General features: G+C 43.1%; 1 pseudogene; it reads right to left on the bottom strand.

Moving 5' to 3' along the window:
* Positions 1–825: 825 nt before the first annotated feature.
* Positions 826–19,791, bottom strand: LOC121843953 (annotated as a pseudogene).
* Between the last annotated feature and the right edge of the window lie 2,494 nt (positions 19,792–22,285).

Genomic DNA, 22,285 nt, shown 5'->3' with positions numbered 1-22,285 from the left:
TTATTTGACCAGGTTAGTCTCACTGGGTTCATATTTGACCAGGTTAGTCTCCTGGGTTCTTATTTGACCAGGTTAGTCTCACTGGGTTCATTTTGACCAGGTTAGTCAGGTTAGTCTCCCTGGGTTCTTATTTGACCAGGTTAGTCTCACTGGGTTCATATTTGACCAGGTTAGTCTCACTGGGTTCTTATTTGACCAGGTTAGTCTCACTGGGTTCTTATTTGACCAGGTTAGTCTCACTGGGTTCTTATTTGACCAGGTTAGTCTCCCTGGGTTCATATTTGACCAGGTTAGTCTCACTGGGTTCGTATTTGACCAGGTTAGTCTCCTGGGTTCTTATTTGACCAGGTTAGTCTCCTGGGTTCTTATTTGACCAGGTTAGTCTCCTGGGTTCTGATTTGACCAGGTTAGTCTCCCTGGGTTCTTATTTGACCAGGTTAGTCTCCCTGGGTTCTTATTTGACCAGGTTAGTCTCCTGGGTTCTTATTTGACCAGGTTAGTCTCCTGGGTTCTTATTTGACCAGGTTAGTCTCCCTGGGTTCTTATTTGACCAGGTTAGTCTCCTGGGTTCTTATTTGACCAGGTTAGTCTCCCTGGGTTCTTATTTGACCAGGTTAGTCTCCCTGGGTTCTTATTTGACCAGGTTAGTCTCCTGGGTTCTTATTTGACCAGGTTAGTCTCACTGAGAGATCATATTTGCAAGAGAGACCTGACTATGTTATCATGAAACTGGTAATTTGTAGTTGGTCAGTGTGTACCTGTCTATGATCTGCCATGCGTAGGACAGGTCTCCTACTATCTGCATGGTGATCAGGACCATTCATAACCCATACATAACCCCTACCTGTCTATGATCTGCCATGCGTAAGACAGGTCTCCTACTATCTGCATGGTGATCAGAACCTCCTCCTTGATGTTGATAGTCCTGATCATCTGGTGAAGGAACTTCCTGGTGTCAGCCAGGAACTGACACACCTGCAGGTTGGACTCCAACTGGTGGAACTCTTGAACCTGAGCACAGGTAAGGAGAGGACAGGAAGTCAGGGTTTATTGGTAAGGACAGGAAGTCAGGGTTTATAGGTAAGGAGAGGACAGGAAGTCATGGTTTATAGGTAAGCAGAGGAAGTCAGGGTTTATTGGTAAGAAGAGGACAGTAAGTCAAGGTTTATAGGTAAGGAGAGGACAGGAAGTCAGGGTTTATAGGTAAGGAGAGGACAGGAAGTCAGGGTTTATAGGTAAGGAGAGGACAGGAAGTCAGGCTATATAGGTAAGGAGAGGACGGAAATCAGGGTTAATTGGTAAGGAGAGGACGGGAAGTCAGGGTTTATATAGTCTCCTGTTTCCACACTTCCAAGTCTCTTATCCACTCGGCTGGTAGAATGAACATGAGAAAAGTTGAGCTTTTCACTGAAAAGTTACAACAAATTTTTACAACATATTTTTGGACAAAGCAGCATCATTGTATATCAAATCGAAGGGATACAAATGTCAAAGAGTGTTCCAATGTAATCACTGATTACACTAAGAGTGTTACCATGTAACATAATGATCATGTAATGGTCACTAAGAGTGTTACCATGTAATATAGTGATCATGTAATGGTCACTAAGAGTGTTACCATGTAACGGTCACTAAGAGTGTTACCATGTAATATAGTGATCATGTTATGGTCACTAAGAGTGTTACCATGTAACGGTCACTAAGAGTGTTACCATGTAACGGTCACTAAGAGTGTTACCATGTAACGGTCACTAAGAGTGTTACCGTGTAACGGTCACTAAGAGTGTTACCGTGTAACGGTCACTAAGAGTGTTACCGTGTAACGGTCACTAAGAGTGTTACCATGTAACGGTCACTAAGAGTGTTACCATGTAACGGTCACTAAGAGTGTTACCATGTAACGGTCACTAAGAGTGTTACCGTGTAACGGTCACTAAGAGTGTTACCATGTAACGGTCACTAAGAGTGTTACCATGTAACGGTCACTAAGAGGGTTACCATGTAACGGTCACTAAGAGTGTTACCATGTAACGGTCACTAAGAGTGTTACCATGTAACGGTCACTAAGAGTGTTACCATGTAATATAGTGATCATGTAACGGTCACTAAGAGTGTTACCATGTAATATAGTGACCATGTAACGGTCACTAAGAGTGTTACCATGTAACGGTCACTAAGAGTGTTACCATGTAACGGTCACTAAGAGTGTTACCATGTAACGGTCACTAAGAGTGTTACCATGTAACGGTCACTAAGAGGGTTACCATGTAACGGTCACTAAGAGTGTTACCATGTAACGGTCACTAAGAGTGTTACCATGTAACGGTCACTAAGAGTGTTACCATGTAACGGTCACTAAGAGTGTTACCATGTAACGGTCACTAAGAGTGTTACCATGTAACGGTCACTAAGAGTGTTACCATGTAACGGTCACTAAGAGTGTTACCATGTAACGGTCACTAAGAGTGTTACCATGTAACGGTCACTAAGAGTGTTACCATGTAACGGTCACTAAGAGTGTTACCATGTAATATAGTGACCATGTAACGGTCACTAAGAGTGTTACCATGTAACGGGCACTAAGAGTGTTACCATGTAACGGTCACTAAGAGGGTTACCATGTAACGGTCACTAAGAGTGTTACCATGTAACGGTCACTAAGAGTGTTACCATGTAATGGTCACTAAGAGTGTTACCATGTAATATAGTGATCATGTAACGGTCACTAAGAGTGTTACCATGTAATACAGTGATCATGTAATGGTCACTAAGAGTGTTACCATGTAATATAGTGATCATATAACGGTCACTAAGAGTGTAACCCAAAGATAAAATAACTGTACTCTTGTTCACGTTCTAGTCGTTGTTGTTTGCGGTGCATTTCCCAGCCTCACCTCTACGAGGGCCTGTATCAGCTGAACGGTCTTCCTGCCTGCAGCGGTGGAGTCCTCGTAGTTCAGAGACTCGATCTGCTTCGAGATCTCCCTGAACCATGCCTGCAGGTTCTCTGTCCAACACAACAACAACCACGTCAACAACACACATTAACATCTAACACATTTAGAATGGAAGTACGGTACAGTGAGCCTGCAACAGGAATAAGCATGGTACAGTGAGCCCGCAACAGGAATAAGTACGGTACAGTGAGCCTGCAACAGGAATAAGTACGGTACAGTGAGCCTGCAACAGGAATAAGTATGGTACAGTGAGCCTGCAACAGGAATAAGTACGGTACAGTGAGCCTGCAACAGGAATAAGTACGGTACAGTGAGCCTGCAACAGGAATAAGTACGGTACAGTGAGCCAGCAACAGGAATAAGTACGGTACAGTGAGCCATCAACAGGAATAAGTATGGTTCAGTGAGCCATCAACAGGAATAAGTATGGTTCAGTGAGCCATCAACAGGAATAAGTACGGTTCAGTGAGCCATCAACAGGAATAAGTACGGTTCAGTGAGCCATCAACAGGAATAAGTACGGTTCAGTGAGCCATCAACAGGAATAAGTACGGTTCAGTGAGCCATCAACAGGAATAAGTACGGTTCAGTGAGCCATCAACAGGAATAAGTACGGTTCAGTGAGCCATCAACAGGAATAAGTATGGTTCAGTGAGCCATCAACAGGAATAAGTACGGTACAGTGAGCCTGCAACAGGAATAAGTATGGTACAGTGAGCCTGCAACAGGAATAAGTATGGTACAGTGAGCCTGCAACAGGAATAAGTACGGTACAGTGAGCCTGCAACAGGAATAAGCATGGTACAGTGAGCCTGCAACAGGAATAAGTACGGTACAGTGAGCCTGCAACAGGAATAAGTATGGTACAGTGAGCCATCAACAGGAATAAGTATGGTACAGTGAGCCTGCAACAGGAATAAGTATGGTACAGTGAGCCATCAACAGGAATAAGTATGGTACAGTGAGCCTGCAACAGGAATAAGTATGGTACAGTGAGCCACAAGCTTTTAAGAGCATGTACACTGACTACACAAAACATTAGGAACACCTTCCTAATATTGAGTTGCACCCCCTTTTCCCCTCAGAACAGCCTCAGTTTGCCGGGGCCGTGGACTCCACAAGGTGTTGAAGGCGTTCAAATGGGATGTTGGACCATGTTGACTCCAATGTTTCCCACAGATTGGGTGGTGGACCAGTCTTGATACACACGGGAAACTGTTGAGTGTGGAAAAACCCAGCAGCGTTGCAGTTCTTGACACAAACCGGGGCGCCTGTCACCTACTACCATACCTCGTTCAAAGGCACTTAAATCTTCTGTCTTACCCATTCACCCTCTGCATGGTACACAATCCATGTCTCAATTGTCTCAAGGCTTAAACAAATAATTATTTAACCTGTCTCCTCCCCTTCATTTACACTGATTGAAGTGGATTTAACAAGTGCCATCAATAAGGGATCATATCTTTCACCTGGTCAGTCGATGTCATGGAAAGAGCAGGTGTTCCTAATGCTTTGTCCAGTCAGTGTACAGTATACCTCACACATATCAACAGTTTCAGTGATTGACTCCAACCAGAAGTCACAATAAGAGTACGGAGTCCAGATTGTGAACTACCAGCTGTGGTAATTATGTGTGTTTTAATGTCGAACTACCAGCTGTGGTAATTATGTGTGTTTTAATGTCGAACTACCAGCTGTGGTAATTATGTGTGTTTTAATGTCGAACTACCAGCTGTGGTAATTATGTGTGTTTTAATGTCGAACTACCAGCTGTGGTAATTATGTGTGTTTTAATGTCGAACTACCAGCTGTGGTAATTATGTGTGTTTTAATGTCGAACTACCAGCTGTGGTAATCATGTGTGTTTTAATGTCGAACTACCAGTTGTGGTAATCATGTGTGTTTTAATGTCGAACTACCAGCTGTGGTAATTATGTGTGTTTTAATGTCGAACTACCAGCTGTGGTAATTATGTGTGTTTTAATGTCGAACTACCAGCTGTGGTAATTATGTGTGTTTTAATGTCGAACTACCAGCTGTGGTAATTATGTGTGTTTTAATGTCGAACTACCAGCTGTGGTAATTATGTGTGTTTTAATGTCGAACTACCAGCTGTGGTAATTATGTGTGTTTTAATGTCGAACTACCAGCTGTGGTAATTATGTGTGTTTTAATGTCGAACTACCAGCTGTGGTAATCATGTGTGTTTAATGTCGAACTACCAGCTGTGGTAATTATGTGTTTTAATGTCGAACTACCAGCTGTGGTAATTATGTGTTTTAATGTCGAACTACCAGCTGTGGTAATTATGTGTTTTAATGTCGAACTACCAGCTGTGGTAATTATGTGTTTTAATGTCGAACTACCAGCTGTGGTAATTATGTGTTTTAATGTCGAACTACCAGCTGTGGTAATTATGTGTGTTTTAATGTCGAACTACCAGCTGTGGTAATTATGTGTGTTTTAATGTCGAACTACCAGCTGTGGTAATTATGTGTGTTTTAATGTCGAACTACCAGCTGTGGTAATTATGTGTGTTTTAATGTCGAACTACCAGCTGTGGTAATTATGTGTGTTTTAATGTCGAACTACCAGCTGTGGTAATTATGTGTGTTTTAATGTCGAACTACCAGCTGTGGTAAGTATGTGTGTTTTAATGTCGAACTACCAGCTGTGGTAAGTATGTGTGTTTTAATGTCGAACTACCAGCTGTGGTAAGTATGTGTGTTTTAATGTCGAACTACCAGCTGTGGTAATTATGTGTGTTTTAATGTCGAACTACCAGCTGTGGTAATTATGTGTTTTTAATGTCGAACTACCAGCTGTGGTAATTATGTGTGTTTTAATGTCGAACTACCAGCTGTGGTAATTATGTGTGTTTTAATGTCGAACTACCAGCTGTGGTAATTATGTGTGTTTTAATGTCGAACTACCAGCTGTGGTAATTATGTGTTTTAATGTCGAACTACCAGCTGTGGTAATTATGTGTTTTAATGTCGAACTACCAGCTGTGGTAATTATGTGTTTTAATGTCGAACTATCAGCTGTGGTAATTATGTGTGTTTTAATGTCGAACTACCAGCTGTGGTAATTATGTGTGTTTTAATGTCGAACTACCAGCTGTGGTAATTATGTGTGTTTTAATGTCGAACTACCAGCTGTGGTAATTATGTGTGTTTTAATGTCGAACTACCAGCTGTGGTAATTATGTGTTTTTAATGTCGAACTACCAGCTGTGGTAATTATGTGTGTTTTAATGTCGAACTACCAGCTGTGGTAATTATGTGTTTTTAATGTCGAACTACCAGCTGTGGTAATTATGTGTGTTTTAATGTCGAACTACCAGCTGTGGTAATTATGTGTGTTTTAATGTCGAACTACCAGCTGTGGTAATTATGTGTTTTAATGTCGAACTACCAACTGTGGTAATTATGTGTTTTTAATGTCGAACTACCAGCTGTGGTAATTATGTGTTTTAATGTCGAACTACCAGCTGTGGTAATTATGTGTGTTTTAATGTCGAACTACCAGCTGTGGTAATTATGTGTTTTAATGTCGAACTACCAGCTGTGGTAATTATGCGTGTTTCGATGTCGTAGCTAGTTCCGCTATCATCCATCTCACCATTCTTCCCACTCTGGTTAGAGGCTTGACCCCAGAGAAGACCTCAGCCAGCTCGGTCATCCTCTCAGATCCCTCAGTTCGATAACTCTCCCATTTCAGCTGCTTCTCTGACAGCATCTTCTTGAACATCTGAGAGGGAAAATCAACAGGGGGGACAGATGGTGAATTCACCATAAATATTCAGAGACCCGACACGTCAGGGGGACACAGATGGTGTATTCACCATAAATATTCAGAGACCCGACACGTCAGGGGGACACAGATGGTGTATTCACCATTTATATTCAGAGACCCGACACGTGTTTGTTTTTTAAAATTGTGTAATTACAACTTGACTTGGCATCAAATCACATATGATACTGTTCAGACTCACCTCTTTGAGGGTGAACTCAAACTGGGCGGTGTCTAGGAGTACCTGGAACAGGATCTTGGGGTTGTACTTGGAGTCGTTGATCACCTGGTCTTTGATCTGGCGCAGACGCTTGTTGTTGGGATCATAGGCTGAAAGAAAAAAAGACAACACAGTTTAGGAATATAGTATCGCCTGGCGTGATATAGGAGCACCGCCTGGCGTGATATAGTATCACCTGGCGTGACACAGCGCCGCCTGGCGTGATATAGGAGCACCTGGCGTGATATAGTATCGCCTGGCATGACACAGCGCCGCCTGGCGTGATATAGGAGCACCGCCTGACGTGATATAGTATCGCCTGGCGTGACACAGCGCCGCCTGGCGTGATATAGGAGCACCTGGCGTGATATAGTATCACCTGGCGTGATATAGTATCGCCTGGCGTGATATAGGAGCGCCGCCTGGCGTGATATAGGAGCGCCGCCTGGCGTGATATAGTATCGCCTGGCGTGACACAGCGCCGCCTGGCGTGATATAGGAGCACCTGGCGTGATATAGTATCGCCTGGCGTGATATAGTGTCGCCTGGCGTGATATAGTGTCGCCTGGCGTGATATAGTATCGCCTGGCGTGATATAGGAGGAGCGCCGCCTGGCGTGATATAGTATTGCCTGTCGTGACACAGCGCCGCCTGGCGTGATATAGTAGCGCCTGGTGTGATATAGGAGCGCCGCCTGGTGTGATATAGGAGCGCCGCCTGGCGTGATATAGGAGCGCCGCCTGGCGTGATATAGTATCACCTAGCGTGACACAGCGCCGCCTGGCGTGATATAGTATCGCCTGGCGTGACACAGCGCCGCCTGGCGTGATATAGGAGCGCCGCCTGGCGTGATATAGTATCGCCTGGCGTGACACAGCGCCGCCTGGCGTGATATAGGAGCACCTGGCGTGATATAGTATCGCCTGGTGTGATATAGGAGCGCCGCCTGGCGTGATATAGTAACGCCTGGCGTGACACAGCGCCGCCTGGCGTGATATAGGAGCACCTGGCGTGATATAGTATCGCCTGGCGTGATATAGGAGCGCCGCCTGGCGTGATATAGTATCGCCTGGCGTGACACAGCGCCGCCTGGCGTGATATAGGAGCACCTGGCGTGATATAGTATCGCCTGGCGTGATATAGTGTCGCCTGGCGTGATATAGGAGCGCCGCCTGGCGTGATATAGTATCGCCTGGCGTGATATAGGAGCGCCGCCTGGCGTGATATAGTATCGCCTGGCGTGACACAGCGCCGCCTGGCGTGATATAGTGTCGCCTGGCGTGATATAGTGTCGCCTGGCGTGATATAGTGTCGCCTGGCGTGATATAGTGTCGCCTGGCGTGATATAGTATCGCCTGGCGTGATATAGTATCGCCTGGCGTGATATAGTATCGCCTGGCGTGACACAGCATCGCCTGGCGTGACACAGCATCACCTGGCGTGATATAGGAGCACCTGGCGTGACACAGGATCTCCTGGCGTAATATAGGAGCACCTGGCGTGATATAGGAGCGCCTGGCGTGATATAGGAGCGCCTGGCGTGATATAGGAGCGCCTGGCGTGATATAGGAGCACCTGGCGTGATATAGGAGCGCCTAGCGTGATATAGGAGCGCCTGTGGCATGATATAGGAGCACCTGGCGTGATATAGTATCGCCTGGCATGATATAGGAGCACCTGGCGTGACACAGCGCAGCCTGGCGTGACACAGCGCCGCCTGACGTGACACAGCGCCGCCTGACGTGACACAGCGCCGCCTGGCGTGACATAGGAGCGCCTGGCGTGATATAGGAGCGCCTGGCGTGATATAGGAGCACCTGGCATGATATAGTATCGCCTGGCGTGATATAGGAGCACCTGGCGTGATATAGTATCGCCTGGCGTGATATAGGAGCGCCTGGCGTGATATAGGAGCGCCTGGCGTGATATAGGAGCGCCTGGCGTGATATAGGAGCACCTGGCGTGATATAGGAGCACCTGGCGTGATATAGGAGCACCTGGCGTGATATGGAGCACCTGGCGTGACACAGCGCCGCCTGGCGTGATATAGGAGCACCTGGCGTGACATAGGAGCACCTGGAGTGACATAGGAGCACCTGGCGTGATATAGGAGCACCTGGCGTGATATAGTATCGCCTGGCGTGATATAGGAGCACCTGGCGTGACACAGCGCCGCCTGGCGTGATATAGGAGCACCTGGCGTGACATAGGAGCACCTGGAGTGATATAGTATCGCCTGGCGTGATATAGGAGCACCTGGCGTGACACAGCGCCGCCTGGCGTGATATAGGAGCACCTGGCGTGACACAGCGTCACCTTTATAAGGCCTTTATGGATGCTTCCTGAACCCTTTATGGATGCTTCCTGAACCCTTCATAAGGCCTTTATGGATGCTTCCTGAACCCTTTATGGATGCTTCATGAACCCTTTATGGATGCTTCCTGAACCCTTTATGGATGCTTCCTGAACCCTTTATGGATGCTTCCTGAACCCTTTATGGATGCTTCCTGAACCCTTTATGGATGCTTCCTGAACCCTTCATAAGGCCTTTATGGATACTTCCTGAACCCTTTATGGATGCTTCCTGAACCCTTTATGGATGCTTCATGAACCCTTTATGGATGCTTCCTGAACCCTTTATGGATGCTTCATGAACCCTTTATGGATGCTTCATGAACCCTTTATGGATGCTTCATGAACCCTTCATAAGGCCTTTATGGATGCTTCCATAAATCAGTTGTAAGCCCATTTGATGCATGGACCTAGACGTCAACAGAAAGGCCCTACCGGAGTCTGCAGTGTGTAGCATCAGCCAGCGTATGGAAACGTTACAGTCCCGGAGACAGTTGAGCAGCTTAGGGACGTTATCCAGGACGATCTCCTCCCTCAGGAACCCTTCCTTCAGCAGCTGCTGGATCTGTGGCCTCAAGCCCTCCATGCTGACTGAATAACGACTGGCCTAGAGGAGGGTTGACGTACGGTTGGTTACAGGGTGTTATAACATGGCAGTGGGGGTCATAAGCAGGCCCTCCATGCTGACTGAATAACGACTGGCCTAGAGGAGGGTTGATGTACGGTTAGTTATAGGGTGTTATAAAAGGTGTTATAACATGGCAGTCATAAGCATGTCATAAGCAGGCCCTTGAACCTTCCACATTTTACACAACAACTTGTGAAGGATATGATGGGAGAGTCACGTCTGTAACAAGGCCTGATGGGAAACCGAGTGAAAACCATTTCACGTTAGTAGATGTTTTGTCAGTAAGCCCGTTAGCCTCCGTACCTGCTCTCTGATATTGGCTGAGTCGTACCTGCTCTCTGATATTGGCTGAGTCGTACCTGCTCTCTGATATTGGCTGAGTCGTACCTGCTCTCTGATATTGGCTGAGTCGTACCTGCTCTCTGATATTGGCTGAGTCGTACCTGCTCTCTGATATTGGCTGAGTCGTACCTGCTCTCTGATATTGGCTGAGTCCAGGGTGTAGTTGAGGGCGATCTTGGCAGCTTTATACGGTTCCCAAGCCTCCACCAGATTCACAGTGATTCCCATGTAGACACTGATGACCTGCAACGGGAGACATTGTCAATACTTGAAACCAGCGTAACGGCTGGAGGCCTAGGGAAATATACCGCATCAAGATAAACAAGTACTCCTAATGTTTTTCCTAGTGTTCAGGGAAGTAGAGTTTAGATGGCGTCTCTCACCCAGTTATCAGGGAAGTAGAGTCAGTCTCTCACCCAGTTATCAGGGAAGTAGAGTTTAGATACAGTCTCTCACCCAGTTATCAGGGAAGTAGAGTTTAGATACAGTCTCTCACCCCAGTTATCAGGGAAGTAGAGTTTAGATACAGTCTCTCACCCCAGTTATCAGGGAAGTAGAGTTTAGATACAGTCTCTCACCCCAGTTATCAGGAAGTAGAGTTTAGATACAGTCTCTCACCCAGTTATCAGGGAAGTACTTGTCCACTATCTCCCTCATCTTGGCCTGTTGAGTCTGAAGTATGGAGGGAATGAAGTAGAGACAGACATACAGCATGGCAGCCTGGTTAGCCAACGCTGTGCTGCGATGCTCAGGCAGAGGGACACAGGACACCTTTAGAGACACAGACACCTGGGGGAGACACAGGACAGCTTTAGAGACACAGGACAGCTTTAGAGACACAGGACAGCTTTAGGAGACACAGGACAGCTTTAGGAGACACAGGACAGCTTTAGGAGACACAGGACAGCTTTAGGAGACACAGGACAGCTTTAGGAGACACAGGACAGCTTTAGGAGACACAGGACAGCTTTAGAGACACAGGACAGCTTTAGAGACACAGGACAGCTTTAGGAGACACAGGACAGCTTTAGGAGACACAGGACAGCTTTAGAGACACAGGACAGCTTTAGGAGACACAGGACAGCTTTAGGAGACACAGGACAGCTTTAGGAGACACAGGACAGCTTTAGGAGACACAGGACAGCTTTAGGAGACACAGGACAGCTTTAGGAGACACAGGACAGCTTTAGGAGACACAGGAGAGCTTTAGGAGACACAGGACAGCTTTAGAGACACAGGACAGCTTTAGAGACACAGGACAGCTTTAGGAGACACAGGACAGCTTTAGAGACACAGGACAGCTTTAGGAGACACAGGACAGCTTTAGGAGACACAGGACAGCTTTAGGAGACACAGGACAGCTTTAGGAGACACAGGACAGCTTTAGAGACAGGACGAAACATGGATCTGAGAATCAGACGATTTCATGATCATAACATACAAATAGATTGAATAAAACATTCAAGACAACGTAATATTGTAGCATTAGTGAGTGTGTAAGAAATGTCATTCAGTTCTAGGTTACTAACCACCTAAAGGGAGCCAATGGAGTGTTTACATTACTAACTAGGAAAACAGTGGGTTAGTATGACGCGAGTAACTCCTTTTAAAAAGGTAAGAAAACGAATGGTTTAAATTAATATTATTATTATTTTTAAATCAAGGAATCTTTGAGTCTTACCTGGTTATAGATGTCATCAGAGCGCAGCCTCCCGATCACCATGCTGATGAAGGTAGAACTGATAGGTACTCTCTGGAAGTAGCTCTCGGGGTAGTTAGCTGGCCGCTTGGCCCTGATTGGCTGGAGTAGCCAGTACTCCGCAGCAGCTTACAGATGTCATCCAGGTTAGAGTCCGCTGAGGAGCGGGCAGCACTGGACACACAAACAGGACATGGTATGGGCACTGGACACACAAACAGGACATGGTATGGGCACTGGACACACAAACAGGACATGGTATGGGCACTGGACACACAAACAGGACATGGTATGGGCACTGGACACACAAACAGGACATGGTATGGGCACTGGACACACAAACAGGACATGGTATGGGCACTGGACACACAAACAGGACATGGTATGGGCACTGGACACACAAACAGGACATGGTATGGGCACTGGACACACAAACAGGACATGGTATGGGCACTGGACACACAAACAGGACATGGTATGGGTAGTGGACACACAAACAGGACACGGTATGGGTAGTGGACACACAAACAGGACACGGTATGGGTAGTGGACACACAAACAGGACACGGTATGGGTAGTGGACACAAACAGGACACGGTATGGGTAGTGGACACACAAACAGGACACGGTATGGGTAGTGGACACACAAACAGGACACGGTATGGGTAGTGGACACACAAACAGGACACGGTATGGGTAGTGGACACACAAACAGGACACGGTATGGGTAGTGGACACACAAACAGGACACGGTATGGGTAGTGGACACACAAACAGGACACGGTATGGGTAGTGGACACACAAACAGGACACGGTATGGGTAGTGGACACACAAACAGGACACGGTACGGGTAGTGACACGGTACGGGTAGTGACACGGTACGGGTAGTGACACGGTACGGGTAGTGACACGGTACGGGTAGTGACACGGTACGGGTAGTGACACGGTATGGGTAGTAACACGGTACGGGTAGTAACACGGTATGGGTAGTGACACGGTATGGGTAGTAACATGGTACGGGTAGTAACACGGTACGGGTAGTGACACGGTACGGGTAGTAACACGCTCCAATCAAATGTTTGTTTTTCTTTCATTCAAATTATAGATAATGATAAAATACTATACTAATATAATACTATAGTATTATAGATAGTACTACAGTATTATAGATAGTAGTATTATAGATAGTAGTATTATAGATAGTAGTATAGTATTATAGATAGTAGTATAGTATTATAGATAGTAGTATTATAGATAGTAGTATTATAGATAGTAGTATAGTATTATAGATAGTAGTATTATAGATAGTACTACAGTGTTATAGATAGTAGTATTATAGATAGTAGTATTATAGATAGTACTACAGTATTATAGATAGTACTACAGTATTATAGATAGTATTATATTATTATAGATATACATAAATGTTTGTTTTTCTTTCATAAAAATTATAGATAGTATTATAGTATAATAGATAGTAGTATAGTATTATAGATAGTAGTATTATAGATAGTATTATAGTATTATAGATAGTAGTATAGTATTATAGTATTATAGATAGTAGTATAGTATTATAGTATTATAGATAGTATAGTATTATAGTATTATAGATAGTAGTGTAGTATTATAGTATTATAGATAGTAGTATAGTATTATAGTATTATAGATAGTAGTATAGTATTATAGTATTATAGATAGTAGGATAGTATTATAGTATTATAGATAGTAGGATAGTATTATAGTATTATAGATAGTAGTATAGTATTATAGATAGTAGGATAGCATTATAGTATTATAGATAGTAGTATAGATAGTATTACAGTATTATAGATAGTATTACAGTATTATAGATAGTATTACAGTATTATAGATAGTAGTATAGATAGTATTACAGCAGTATAGATAGTATTACAGTATTATAGATAGTATTATAGTATTATAGATAGTATTACAGTATTATAGATAGTATTACAGTATTATAGATAGTAGTATAGATAGTATTACAGTATTATAGATAGTAGTATAGATAGTAGTATATATAGTATTACAGTATTATAGATAGTAGTATAGATAGTACTACAGTATTATAGATAGTATTACAGTATTATAGATAGTAGTATAGATAGTATAGATAGTAGTATAGATAGTATTACAGTATTATAGATAGTATTACAGTATTATAGATAGTAGTATAGATAGTATTACAGTATTATAGATAGTAGTATAGATAGTATTACAGTATTATAGATAGTAGTATAGATAGTATAGATAGTAGTATAGATAGTATTACAGTATTATAGATAGTAGTATAGATAGTATTACAGTATTATAGATAGTAGTATAGATAGTATAGATAGTATTACAGTATTATAGATAGTAGTATAGATAGTATAGATAGTATTACAGTATTATAGATAGTAGTATAGTTAGTATTATAGATAGTATTACAGTATTATAGATAGTAGTATAGATGGCAGTATAGATAGTATTACAGTATTATAGATAGTACTACAGTATTATAGATAGTATTACAGTATTATAGATAGTATTATAGATAGTGGTATAGATAGTAGTATAGATAGTATTACAGTATTACAGTATTATAGATAGTATTACAGTATTATAGATAGTAGTATGGATAGTATTACAGTATTATAGATAGTATTACAGTATTATAGATAGTACTACAGTATTATAGGTAGTATTATAGTAGTATAGATAGTATTATAGTATTACAGTATTATAGTAGTATAGATAGTATTATAGATAGTATTACAGTATTATAGATAGTATTATAGATAGTATTATAGTATTATAGATAGTATTACAGTATTATAGATAGTATTACAGTATTATAGATAGTATTACAGTATTATAGATGGTATTACAGTATTATAGATAGTATTACAGTATTATAGATAGTATTATAGATAGTATTATAGATAGTATTATAGATAGTAGTATAGATAGTATTACAGTATTATAGATAGTATTACAGTATTATAGATAGTATTACAGTAGTATAGATAGTATCACAGATAGTATTACTGGCAGCATTAAAGGGTCCCTGACAAAATAACAAGAGGATTGATTTTTAAAAGGGTTGAAATGTATAAAGGATGTAGAAGCCATTCCCCCCCAAAAACAGCAGCAAAGGTCTCACCTGTATCTATAGTAGGACACCAGCATCCTCTCTCTGACCTCCCCCTCCATCTTCTGGTCAATAACCAACAGCATGACTCCATAGAGATACAGCGCCTCACACTGGTTAACAAGGAGACAAACAGCACATCGTAGGACTCTCACATACCTTCAGGACCTCACACTGGTTAACAAGGAGACAAACACATGGTAGGACTCTCACATACCTTCAGGACATACAGCGCCTCACACTGGTTAACAAGGAGACAAACACATGGTAGGACTCTCACATACCTTCAGGACATACAGCGCCTCACACTGGTTAACAAGGAGACAAACACATGGTAGGACTCTCACATACCTTCAGGACATACAGCGCCTCACACTGGTTAACAAGGAGACAAACACATGGTAGGACTCTCACATACCTTCTGGACATACAGCGCCTCACACTGGTTAACAAGGAGACAAACACATGGTAGGACTCTCACATACCTTCTGGACATCGCCAAACATACAGGGACGATTTTCCTAAATATATATAAGTTGATCTTAGAGCTACAAAGCTTCCAGGAACACCCCCCCGCCGGGGCCCTTCTACAAAATCTAAGTAATTACAAGAGATTGGGGCGGCAGGGTAGCCTAGTGGTTAGAGGGGGAGGCAGGTGGTTGGACTAGTAACCGAAAGGTTGCAAGATTGAATCCCGAGCTGACGAGGTAAAAATCTGTTGTTCTGCCCCTGAACAAGGCAGTTTAACCCCACTGTTCCCCTGAACAAGGCAGTTTAACCCCACTGTTCCCCTGAACAAGGCAGTTTAACCCCACTGTTCCCCTGAACAAGGCAGTTTAACCCCACTGTTCCCCTGAACAAGGCAGTTTAACCCCACTGTTCCCCTGAACAAGGCAGTTAACCCACTGTTCCCCTGAACAAGGCAGTTTAACCCACTGTTCCCCTGAACAAGGCAGTTCACCGTCATTGAAAATACCAATTTGTTCTTAACTGACTTGACGAGTAAAATAAAAATAAATGTTGTTGTTGTTTTACCAGGAGCTGTTTTCCATCCTCATTCAGCAGCACCGTCTCCAGGGTCTGTTGAATGTAAACTCCTTCATACAGATCATCCAGATACCTGGAGAGAAGAACAGCTGATTAGATAAAGCATGGTGAGGAGACAGAGACAGAACAGCTGATTAGATAAAGCATGGTGAGGAGACAGAGACAGAACAGCTGATTAGATAAAGCATGGTGAGGAGACAGAGACAGAACAGCTGATTAGATAAAGCATGGTGAGGAGACAGAGACAGAACAGCTGATTAGATAAAGCATGGTGAGGAGACAGACAGAACAGCTGATTAGATAAAGCATGGTGAGGAGACAGACAGAACAGCTGATTAGATAAAGCATGGTGAGGGGACAGAGACAGAACAGCTGATTAGATAAAGCATGGTGAGGAGACAGAGACAGAACAGCTGATTAGATAAAGCATGGTGAGGAGACAGAGACAGAACAGCTGATTAGATAAAGCATGGTGAGGAGACAGAGACAGAACAGCTGATTAGATAAAGCATGGTGAGGAGACAGAGACAGAACAGCTGATTAGATAAAGCATGGTGAGGAGACAGAGACAGAACAGCTGATTAGATAAAGCATGGTGAGGAGACAGAGACAGCTGATTAGATAAAGCATGGTGAGGAGACAGAACAGCTGATTAGATAAAGCATGGTGAGGAGACAGACAGAACAGCTGATTAGATAAAGCATGGTGAGGAGACAGAGACAGAACAGCTGATTAGATAAAGCCTGGTGAGGAGACAGAGACAGAACAGCTGATTAGATAAAGCATGGTGAGGAGACAGAGACAGAACAGCTGATTAGATAAAGCCTGGTGAGGAGACAGACAGAACAGCTGATTAGATAAAGCATGGTGAGGAGACAGAGACAGAACAGCTGATTAGATAAAGCATGGTGAGGAGACAGAGACAGCTGATTAGATAAAGCATGGTGAGGAGACAGAGACAGCTGATTAGATAAAGCATGGTGAGGAGACAGACAGAACAGCTGATTAGATAAAGCATGGTGAGGAGACAGAGACAGAACAGCTGATTAGATAAAGCATGGTGAGGAGACAGACAGAACAGCTGATTAGATAAAGCATGGTGAGGAGACAGAGACAGAACAGCTGATTAGATAAAGCATGGTGAGGAGACAGAGACAGAACAGCTGATTAGATAAAGCATGGTGAGGAGACAGAGACAGAACAGCTGATTAGATAAAGCATGGTGAGGAGACAGAACAGCTGATTAGATAAAGCATGGTGAGGAGACAGAGACAGAACAGCTGATTAGATAAAGCATGGTGAGGAGACAGAGACAGAACAGCTGATTAGATAAAGCATGGTGAGGAGACAGAACAGCTGATTAGATAAAGCAAAGCATGGTGAGGAACAGAGACAGAACAGCTGATTAGATAAAGCATGGTGAGGAGACAGAGACAGAACAGCTGATTAGATAAAGCATGGTGAGGAGACAGAGACAGAACAGCTGATTAGATAAAGCATGGTGAGGAGACAGAGACAGAACAGCTGATTAGATAAAGCATGGTGAGGAGACAGAGACAGCTGATTAGATAAAGCATGGTGAGGAGACAGAGACAGCTGATTAGATAAAGCATGGTGAGGAGACAGAGACAGAACAGCTGATTAGATAAAGCATGGTGAGGAGACAGAACAGCTGATTAGATAAAGCATGGTGAGGAGACAGAACAGCTGATTAGATAAAGCATGGTGAGGAGACAGAGACAGAACAGCTGATTAGGTAAAGCATGGTGAGGAGACAGACAGAACAGCTGATTAGATAAAGCATGGTGAGGAGACAGAGACAGCTGATTAGATAAAGCATGGTGAGGAGACAGAGACAGAACAGCTGATTAGATAAAGCATGGTGAGGAGACAGAACAGCTGATTAGATAAAGCATGGTGAAGAGACAGAGACAGAACAGCTGATTAGATAAAGCATGGTGAGGAGACAGAGACAGAACAGCTGATTAGATAAAGCATGGTGAGGAGACAGAGACAGAACAGCTGATTAGATAAAGCATGGTGAGGAGACAGAACAGCTGATTAGATAAAGCATGGTGAGGAGACAGAACAGCTGATTAGATAAAGCATGGTGAGGAGACAGAGACAGAACAGCTGATTAGATAAAGCATGGTGAGGAGACAGACAGAACAGCTGATTAGGTAAAGCATGGTGAGGAGACAGACAGAACAGCTGATTAGATAAAGCATGGTGAGGAGACAGAGACAGAACAGCTGATTAGATAAAGCATGGTGAGGAGACAGAGACAGAACAGCTGATTAGATAAAGCATGGTGAGGAGACAGAGACAGACTACTTGACACAACACACAGTAAAGACTTCAACTCAATGACTGAACAGACCAAAAATATGTAAATACAAAACAGACACCCTGGTCGATATCGTAAGGAGGTAATTCTGTATGACCTGATTAGATCAACGATGTACTTGTGGACACTTTCAAACGCCAGGTAGAATCGTGAGAGTATCTCCAGGTTATTCTCACGGAACTCATCGTCCAGATCCTGCAGATCTGGTTTGGCTTCTAGCTTACTGTCGTAGTACTCTGGACCCTGGAAGGCAACAGGAGAATATAAAGGGTTACTAATGGACATAATATTATCCCTGTTCTTCATCATCATCATCATCATCATGATGATAACTGGAAAGACTGTCGTAGTACTCTGGACCCTGGAAGGCAACAGGAGAATATAAACGGTTACTAATGGACGTAACATTATCCCTGTTCTTCCTCATCATCATCATCATCATCATGATAACTGGAAAGACTGTCGTAGTACTCTGGACCCTGGAAGGCAACAGGAGAATATAAAGGGTTACTAATGGACATAATATTATCCCTGATCTTCATCGTCATCATCATCATGCCTATGCCGTTCTGTACCATCTCTCATTCATATATTTTTATGTACATATTCTTTATCCCTTTACACTTGTGTGTCTATAAGGTAGTAGTTGTGGGATTGTTAGTTAGATTACTCGTTGGTTATTACTGCATTGTCGGAACTAGAAGCACAAGCATTTCGCTACACTCGCATTAACATCTGCTAACCATGTGTATGTGACCAAATAACATTAGATTTGATTTGTACTTCATCATCATGCCATAACACATTCTAAACAATCTAGTTCATAGATGACATAACTTAACATAACTTCACATAACTTGAAAGACCTAACCATGACACTGGCGGTGTGTGTCCATTACCTAAGGAGGTGCACCCCAAACAATGTCCTTTCACTGTGATCTCATCTCACACTCATTCAACAAGACAACCCCCCTCTCCCATCTCACCTTGAAGTAGCTGAAGTCACAGATGATGTCTCCGTATTTCTGCTGGTCGCTCTTGTCTTTGAGTCTGAAGACAGCAGGGATGAACTCCGAGAGGCGGAGGAGCTCGGCTATGATCGCGTTTCCCCGGGACACGATCCTCAGCACCGCCTGACCACACAGGTTGTTTTCCGCCAGGAAATCCACCATGGCGGCGGTCTCAGGTCGACAAGGCGCCTCTGCAATTCGGGCTCTGGCCCACTTCTACTCTAGTATTGTATAAACAAAAAAGAGACACAGCTGCCACAGGTTAAACCAGGGACTAAAACTGCATCTCTAAATAGTATTCATTTGTATAATGTTAACGAGTTCAGATAGCTACATGAAACAATTGTATATGTAGTTATCACCAGCAGGCTAGTTTGAAGCTAGTGGCCGGAAATATATTTTTGCAACAAGCGGTGAATTCTACCGACCGGAGCGATGACTAGTTTTCAACTTTCTAAATATTTGACATGCATCATTTCACAACCGTACTCACCTTAAGGTAATACACCTATAGGATAGTGTAGTTGCTCGTTTCAAGTTTTTCAATTCACTTCCTGTTTACCATCACATGACAAACCACATGATTCATCTTCCCTGCAGAGTGTTTGTGGACCACTAGGTGGCGACGAGGTCAAGACGAAGAGCAGGGGGCTTTTCTTCTTCGTGGGAATTTTCTGCCGCTTCTTCTTCTTCGTTGCTATTATGGCAGTCCGCAAACAAATATCATAGGTGCATGTCGCCACCTACTGTATTGGCTGTGTATCAGCCTACTATTCTGTGGTATGAATTCATTACCTTGTGAAAAAATTGGCCTACTAACTAACCCTACACCCATTAAAACCTCACCAATATGCACTATCTAACCCTGTACCTATACACTATCTAACCCTGTACCTATACACTATCTAACCCTGTATCTATACACTATCTAACCCTGTACCTATACCTATCTACTATCTAACCCTGTACCTATACACTATCTACTATCTAACCCTGTACCTATACACTATCTAACCCTGTACCTATACACTATCTAACCATGTACCTTTACACTATCTAACCCTGTACCTATACACTATCTAACCCCTGTACCTATACACTATCTACCATCTAACCCTGTACCTGTACACCCTCCCACTACTTCGTCCCTCAACATCAGCCTGGGAGGATGTAACCTCTCTTCTCTAAACTCCTTGCAGATCTTCTACACTAAAATCTCTCTGCTGCTGCAACTACCTCATCTATCTTCTGTGGTTTCTGTTCCATCATCGCAGTACAGTTGATCACCATGGCTACAAACGCAAGAAATCCAACCTTACTTCTGTCCTACTCAGTGGGGGGGCTTCCAGTCAAATCACTCACCCTTGGGCTATTCGCTACTCTCTTCACTGCCTCAGCATAGGAAACGTTCTACCCCATGCGAACTCTGGCAATCTGAACCTGTCTCTCTCTCTGTCTCTCTCTCTCTGTCTCTCTCTCTCTGTCTCTGTCTCTCTCTCTGTCTCTCTGTCTCTCTCTCTCTCTCTCTTTCAGGGCACTTTGTATCCCCAGCTGCATTGGCAACCCCACAGTGCTTTCTCTATCCCAGCTTTACACTCCTATCCTGCACAGTTCTCACATCTTGGGATCTCCCTTCTTCACACTGCTGCAACACCTCTGAATCCTTGGCACCTAAAGCACCGTAACGGGTTTGGAACATACTGTAGGCCCTCACAGAATTGCAACTCTAACCTTACGTCACCTTATCCAACCTGGACTTAAGGGGTAAACGTAACATAGTAAATGTAACTACAGGACGTTCCAATTAGTGTGACATGTTTAAGTTTCGCATGGTATGTATTAACTTGTGGATGTACATTTTACATTTCGACTGATATGTTATGAATCACAATTCGTACGATATGTTACAAATTGCAATTCATATACTATGTTAAAAATTTGTAAAAAACATATTTAACGAATTCCTATTTTTGTAACTAATGTTATATAGGTGGCTAAGTAGCTATCGTTAATGTTAGCTTGGTGGCTAAGGTTAGATAAGATATGGGATTAGGGGTTAAGGCTAGGGTTCATGTTAGGGTTACAGTTGTGGCTGCTTCACATGATGTATTGTTGTCTCTACCTTGCCTTTTGTGCTGTTGTCTGTGCCCAATAATGTTTGTACCATGTTTTGTGCTGCTACCATGTTGTGTTGCTACCATGTTGTTGTCATGTTGTATCGCTACCATGCTATGTTGTTGTCTTAGGTCTCTCTTTATGTAGTGTTGTGGTGTCTCTCTTGTCGTGATGTGTTTTGTCCTATTTTTTAAAAATGTATCCTTCGTTCCCGCAGGAGGCCTTTTGGTAAGAATTTGTTCTTAACTGACATGCCTAGTTAAATAAAATTAAAATTAAAACAAAGGGTTAAGGTTAGGAGTTAGTTTAAAAGGTTAAGGTTAGGAGTTAGTTTAAAAGGTTAAGGTTAGGAGTTAGTTTAAAAGGTTAAGGTTAGGAGTTAGTTTAAAGGGTTAAGGTTAGGAGTTAGTTTAAAAGTTAAGGTTAGGAGTTAGTTTAAAAGGTTAAGGTTAGGAGTTTGTTTAAAGGGTTAAGGTTAGAGTTAGGGTTAGCTAACATGCAAAGAAGCTAAAAAGTAGTAAGTGGTTGCAAAGTTGCTAATTAGCTTAAATGCTAAAGTTGTCCGTGATGAGATTTGAACACCTAAACGTTCGCATTGTACGCCCACCCATCCACGCCGAC

Source organism: Oncorhynchus tshawytscha, unplaced genomic scaffold (assembly GCF_018296145.1).
Source record: "Oncorhynchus tshawytscha isolate Ot180627B unplaced genomic scaffold, Otsh_v2.0 Un_contig_3090_pilon_pilon, whole genome shotgun sequence".
In the NCBI taxonomy this organism is placed as follows: Eukaryota; Metazoa; Chordata; class Actinopteri; order Salmoniformes; family Salmonidae; genus Oncorhynchus; species Oncorhynchus tshawytscha.
Note: the sequence above shows the minus strand (reverse complement) of the source record. Positions and strands in the feature narration are given on the sequence as shown.